Source organism: Galeopterus variegatus, unplaced genomic scaffold (assembly GCF_000696425.1).
Source record: "Galeopterus variegatus unplaced genomic scaffold, G_variegatus-3.0.2 Scaffold2150, whole genome shotgun sequence".
Taxonomy (NCBI): domain Eukaryota; kingdom Metazoa; phylum Chordata; class Mammalia; order Dermoptera; family Cynocephalidae; genus Galeopterus; species Galeopterus variegatus.
Window position 1 is genome coordinate 36,994 of NW_007728261.1, and position 7,204 is coordinate 44,197.

Here is a 7,204-nt window from a genome sequence, read left to right on the forward strand (position 1 = left end):
GAGGGGAGCCCGGGGAGGGACGGGCGCGCCTCCGGCGTGTGGAGCGGTGAGGAGGGCCCATCGGGGGTCGGGCGAGCGGCCAACCGGGGAGGAGGAAGGATAGGAAACCAAGATCTTATAACACCTTGAGGAAATCATCCACAAACCAGGTTTCCAAAGGATGGTAACTAGGTCACTATAAAATATCTCCCGAGGCCACTGCACTAGTTTTGTGACTTGGAAGCCCGTGTTGTGTGTGGTCACGGACTGCCTGGGTCCTACAACGTCATCCTCAGATGACACCTGTCTGTGAAGCCTCACAGGGGATGGATTTGAGGTCTGGGAGCGGGTGAGATTGCTTGCAAGGGGAGGAGGACACAGAGGGATGACGAAAGAGAGCCTAGAACTGATCCTTGGAGACAATATTTAAACGTTTTGCATTAGAGGAGCCTCTGATGATTCTCTTTAATGGCCGGACATCGGCGCCAAACCAGGAAAGTGAAAGTAGTGGACGCTAAGGGAAGAAAGCGTCAAAAGGAGGCAGCGAAGGACCTGCTGAATGCTGTTGAGAGGTCGAGTAAGTTGAACCAAAGGCGTTTCACTGTGTTTAGCGACATGAAGGCCACTGTTCACTTAGCAAGAGCTCTTTCGGTGAGCCGGGGGTAGGATGCCTGACTGCACTGGGTGCGCTGGTAATTGGTGATGAAACAGTGACTGGATATTGAAGCCCAGGAAGCCTGGCTGTGAGTGGGAAGAGATAAGGCAGAGGCAGACGGTAAGGGAGCCCGTGGAGAGTTTCTGTTGGCTTGTTTTTTAAGACGGAAGATATTAGAGCGTGTTTTAATGCTATTGGAAACAATCCAGTAGAAAGAGGTTGAGGATGCAGAGGTGAATAAGAGTGAGCAGAATGGAGGCAGTCACAACGTTTGAGAAAAGTGGAGAAGGTCAAGAATAAGCAGAGAAGAGTAGAGCATGTTAACTAGAGAATTACAGTAACCCTGCTTGGCAAGTTTAGATGCTCGGTTGACGCCGATGACCATGAATTCATGGTGATGCCCATCTGCCCTGTTGTCTGGTACTCTCATGGCCCTGTTTTCTCCACGGGACCTTCATTAGGTTCCGACGTGGAAAAGGCAGATGGTGGAATTCACCCAGGGTTGAAATTTGCTGGGCAGTCGCAAAAAAAGGACAGAGGGGAAAGGGAGGTGTAACAATAGGTGTGAAATTTAATGTAAATAATAAAGGAACTGAAATGAACAGAGCTAATAAACAGAAAGTGGGGGAGTCAGACTAGAAATACTGAGCAGGTTAGAAGTTGTAATAGGGTTACTTCAGCAGACTGGCTTTTCGAATTAGTGACAATGAAAGTGGTACAGTTTTGAGGAGGTAACAAGGTCCAGGGATTGATGATAGGTGTGGTCTGGAGGAAGCCATTTGTGACGAGTCCAGGGTTTGAAGTCACTGGAATAAGGTACACTGTGAGCCAGGTGGCAAAGGCTGAGGGAGAGCAAGGAGGAAGTTAGAAGAGTTTGGAAAAGGGTATACCAGATGGCCCAAGATTCACAGCTGCAGAGGATTTGCAAGAGGGTGGAAGTCGAGGAGAAGCTACCAACTCTCCTCCTGACTCAGAGACCCCTGAGCTGGAAGAGAATAAATAACCTTTACCTGAGAGGGCTTCAAGGGAAGCAGGGTCCTCAGAGGATGACCAGTTTTCTGTGAAAGCAGAGAGGTGAGGAGAATATTGGGAAAAGAGGCGGAAGATATGGGGAACCTGCTAATCACAAAAGAGAAATTCCAGTGGGCTTCAGAAGGCATTGGACCAGCGTAAGCTGCTGACCAGAATGACTTGCAGTCGGGGTGATGACCAAAGAAAACAGGGACGTGAGAGGAGGTGGATTTAGACCTGACACACAGTTCTGACAGAATTCTGCTATGGCCTGCAAGTGACTCTTGGTGGCTCTGGCCTCTTGCGTGACATTTCCTTTACTCCTGGTTATCTGGTGATCTGCAGTGGCTGACTACCGGGACCCAGGGAGCACCAGCCTATGGATGTTTATTCAGCAGAAGGTGGTAGAGGTTGGACATGTTCAGTCTGGTTTTCTACATGAAGTTGATGCTCTCATGGTTTTAGGGTCACTGTTCTTAAAGTTCTGGGCTGTCTGTCGTTCATCAACAATTCTCTCTAGCCTGCTATATTTCTCTCCAATCATCCTGCCTCTCTCTATCCCCTACAACCTTGAGGGTCTAGGCAGCCATCTTCTCGGGCCTTCTACCCTGGCTTCCTAACTTCTCTCACTGCCTCCTCTCTCTCATCTTCCATCTTGCTCTCTTTCAAGCTAGCCTCGACACCGTAGCCAGAGTGATAATCCTTAATGAAAATCTGATCACATTATTTCCTGCTCAAATCCTTTTGGTGCCCCCTCTTCCCACTCTACTTTTACTTCTAAATAAAGTCTAAACTCCGTAGTGTGACTTAGAAGTCCCTTCACAGTATTATTGACCCCTGTGGTATTAGGATTCTTTGTTGCAGTCAATAAAAACCGATTCTTGCTAACTTAAACAGAAAAGGACTTTTTCGGGAAAGAATCAAGTAACTCATAAAATTGTCAGGCAGGCTAAGGAACAGGCTTGGAAAAAGAGCAGAAACTCAGGGAAGTAAAGCACAGACTAAGTCCTATCACAGGAAAAATCGCTCAAGTTATGGATCCCAACCCTCCCAGTTTGCTCAGGACAAGCTGGTCACCCTACTCAGTCTGCTACTTGTGGGCACCTTCTCCACTTGACACTTTGGATGCTTGCTATTGGAAGCTTTTTGCCTCACAGCTGTATTCTGTTCAGAGTACTCTGTACTCTGCTTCTAGAACTTTCTGCCTTACCAGTGGACACTGGGCTCCACCCTAGGCACCATGAACCATTTATAACCATCCTGCCCTTTGTCTCACTCCCTCCCAAGTCAGAGTCCTAGGTGGGAGCATGAGTTGGGCCTGTTTAGGTCAATGTGTCATGGTCTAGCTGCCAGGCAGCTCAAAGAGTGGGTATCTGCTCCCTTTAAGTTTCCTCCCACCTATTAGAAATTCTCCTAAAGTGGAAAGGGTGTTCACATGTTGGGCAGGCTAAAGTTAATTTGTAACTTGCAAATAAGAAATCTTGCAAGTCTGGGCTCAAAGTGTGTTGTTTTGGGTTAAAGTGTGAGTACACTGTCTATTCACAATTTAGGATCTAAAGATCCTATCCAAAGGCCATGAGGATGATTTTTCTGGACTTGATTGGTGTCAGTTGGAAAAGTAGTATTTTTCATGTTAAGGGATATGAATCTCACTTAGGTGACTCTGAAGGGAAAGTGTACAGCATATTTGATATAGAATATGCAAAGTTAGGCCTACTCACTCTCTTTCTTACACATTTCAATGCAAAGAGAACCCCTGGTAAAACAACCAGGTGGTGAGTACAGGTTGCTGCTGTGTCAGACAAACAGAAAAAGAAAAAAGGTTTTAGAATTTCAGTGACTGTGTTTTCACAAGTAATGATTATCCTACTAAGAAGTATAAAAAAGATAAGTTTTACTGGTCATGTCGTTAGCCTGCCAGTTATTTCAACATGTTGTAAAATAAATGGACGTTTTAGTGTAAATTACCCTAATGGTCCTGTGTCCATTCATACCATAAAAACCACTCACAACTTTTTTAAAGGATGAAAAAGGTAAGCTCTTGGCCTTCTAATGGTAAAGTAACCCAACTCAAAGGTACGTATAAAAATAAAATTAGTGATATTGGCTACAAAGTCACTCTAGTAAGCTGGTCATGTAGTAGTACAAAGCAGTCAGTTGCTTTTCCCTCCTTTTTTTTTTTTTTTAGTCTTGATTTTTGTCCTGGATCCCATGTAAATCCATTTCTAAAATGCCACAATCACTCTCCTATAACCTTATTACTACCAGAAATTCTTCAAAAAAGAGCCCAATAATTGAGTTGATCTGTGTAAACATCTATCTATCCACATATTCATCATAACTCTTTAATTTTCTTTTCAACTTTCCATCCAAAACTGATCATTTTTCAGTTTTTTTAAAAAAAAAGCCTTAGTTAACTGGACATTTCAGAGGGATTTCTAACAGTTGTGTCGAGTTTATCACTTTCTAGGTATAAGCAAATTTCAGTTTCCATTCCTATCAGTTTTGCCATGATTTTGCAAGTATTTACCCACCCCACATTCAAACCTCTCTATACGCTGAACTTCACCTATCATTCTAACCTTATTTTCTTTTCTTCTGCTGAGGAGAAATGAAGACTCTGGAAGCAAAGACGAGGTTCTGAAAAAAGGTTTGCTATCAAGCATGGTACCTGATCCAAAGCAGAGGTTGGGCTCCGGGGATGAGACTCTGGGAACCAGTGTCTGTTGGGAAAGCAGAGTCTGGGAGTTCTGGAGATATGCGGGCTAACTGGGTAGGCATTATATGATGCAAGTACTTGCTGTGGTTTGTCCAGAGGCAGTCTTCTCTACGGGCGTGAAGGGCTCGTTTCAGCGTAATGGTGCCTCCAGAGTCATGGTGTGCTCTCACAGTCGTTTTAGAAGAAATCAGGTCTGCACTCCCTCCTCTCAGGGGACTTCATCGTCATCATCATCATTATCATCACTAATATCACTGTGAGCTTCTAGAGATGGGGACCAGGCCTTATATTTCTTGGCATCCTTCATGGATGTGTAGAATAAATTTTCTCTCCAGTCTTAGCTTTTTCAGTTATAAAAATAAAACTGGAAGGTTTTCAAAAACAGTCTTCAGTGAAATGGTAAGTTTGGAGGAGGCCTTCTCCCTGCCCCAGGAAGGGAAGTGCATTCATTGTCCTCCACCACTGGGGTTCTTTGCTGGGAAAGCCTGAGAGCCAGTGACCAAGAAAAGCTTGCCTCTCTATGAGCCAGGGACTCTGGGTTCTGCCTCCAGTAGTGCAACTGGATTATTGTGTCTTTGGGCAGGTCCCTTCCTTCTCTGGGGCTGTCTTGGCCTCTTCCAGCTGTAACTGCTTTTGAGTCTTCGACCTCCTCTGACTTCCTGTGTCAGGAGGACTGCTCTACCCTAGCACTTTATTGCCCACTTTGACTGATGTTCCCAATGAAATTTCCTCAATATTCATTTATATTTTAGTTCAGGTTCAAAAGTAAGATTCCCTTTTACACAAATCTCTCTTTTAAGAGTGCCCTAGATTTTAGGTTATAAATCTGGATTCATTGTGAAAGGAGTAGATCGGAGGAGAGTGGGGAGGAGGGAAAAACGAAAAGTGGAAAAATACTCTAATAAATGAAAGAAAAATAGTAAAAGCTGGCCTGTGGTACCCTCGTTGCCACTGGTGAGATCCTGCTTGTGCTTGGAGCAAAGCGGCCTGTAGGACATGGTCTCTTCCAAAATCAGCACACTCTGGCTCTTTCATGGGCCTCAGGCTGCACGCTGTTGCTGCCGCGGCTTTCCTGCTTGCCAACGCCCACGTGTACAAGGGCAGTCTGTGCAGAACGCAGGCAGAGGAAATTTCCATCGCTTTGGCTCTCCTTTTCTGCTTTCAGAAGAGCTTAAATACAAAAAGCCTTGTTCCTTAATATAACATGTCCATTTTTCCCTCCTTGCTTGAATCAGTGATTAAACTGGTTTCATAATAACAGATGTGAATTTAGCTTTTCAACTTGAAAGTAGGATCACTAAAGGCTAGAATGTGGTTTGAAAAGAAACCAGTAAGTCTTTTCCAGCCCAAAGTAAACGCCCCCCTTGCTCAGCATCCAAAATCATCAAAAAACAAGAACACTTAAATAACGAAAGGAGTATTGTACAAAATATTTGATGACAAGAAACAATGAAATTAAGAGCACTCTACTTTCAGCATTAATTATCCCTGCTGATCCATGTCAGCTAGATGTGCTGTCGAACAGTAACATGTTCACCCATTCGTTCATCCATCTGTAGGAGTTTCACGAATGGATAAGCCAGGAAGAAAGCATTCCTGGCAGATGGAAGAACATGTACAAGCCGCGCTGCCTGACACGACGGCCGTTGCCACAGGTAGCTATTTAAAATTAAATTTAAATTAATTCAAATGAAATCAAATTAAAAATTCAGCGCCTCAGTCACACTAACCACATACCAAGTGCTCAGTAGCCACACGGGGCTGGTGGCTTCTGTGTTGGAGAGCACGACATCCAACATTCCCATCCTCACCGAAAGTTCTCCTGGACAGTGCCACAAGGACAGAGAGAACATTAAAAGCACCTGATGGCACCTTTTATAAACAACTTTGAATAAACAATCTTTGTAAGGCCTGAAGCATGGTTCGAAGAATCATTAATGATCTGATAGTATTTTCTAAAGATATGTGAGGTAATTTCTTCTAAATATCTATGGTATAACAGTACAGAACATTGAAAAATGAATTAATGTTACATATGCCTTTCAGAATTCTCCTTATGAAGAACTAGATGTCACTTCACGGAAACATTGTTAGTCTCCCCGTTCATTCTGATGGGTGAGTTTATTTAATACTAGGAGAAAGTGGGAGTGGTTTGGGAAGACGGTAGGATTTTGTCGTTTTGATGTGGTTCACTTACTTCCAGGGTCATCGTTCTGTATTTTTTAAAACCAAGGCTTATATATAAAATTACTGAACTGTGAGAAAAGATAATCTTTCTTTTTCATTGCAAATATGTCTTAATCTAGTAATGACTTTGAGGAGAGCCTCTAAGTACATTCTCTGAAACCCCAGTAAAGTAAGTCAGGGTCACGCAGGTGAGGATCTTCATTGTCCCATTTCTCTAAGCACAATTACGTGCTTTGGTTTAGCTTCTCAGCTTCTAATTTTGGTAGGTTTCTCAAATTTAGAATCTCCATCACCTACCACCCCCAGAATCCTGAACCTGGATAAAAATAAATTCCTTGAGTGACATCTTCCCTAAGTGAATTCAGAAATCATTTGGAAAGAAGCCCCAGTTATTATAAATGGTTATAAAATCCTAAATTTCTGACATGGAGCTACCACCTGTCCACACATAAGTTATATCCAAGCACATCAATTTCCTAGACAATTTTATACTCATCACAGCCTCTGTCACATATGGATGTATAGGTTGTACTCCGCATAAGGAGGACACATCTAGGGAGGTATTATTCACATTATAAACATCATAGATTTGGTACTTGTAGTAATAATAATAACAATTTTCCAGAAGATGGCAGTAAAGTATCTTGTTCTAA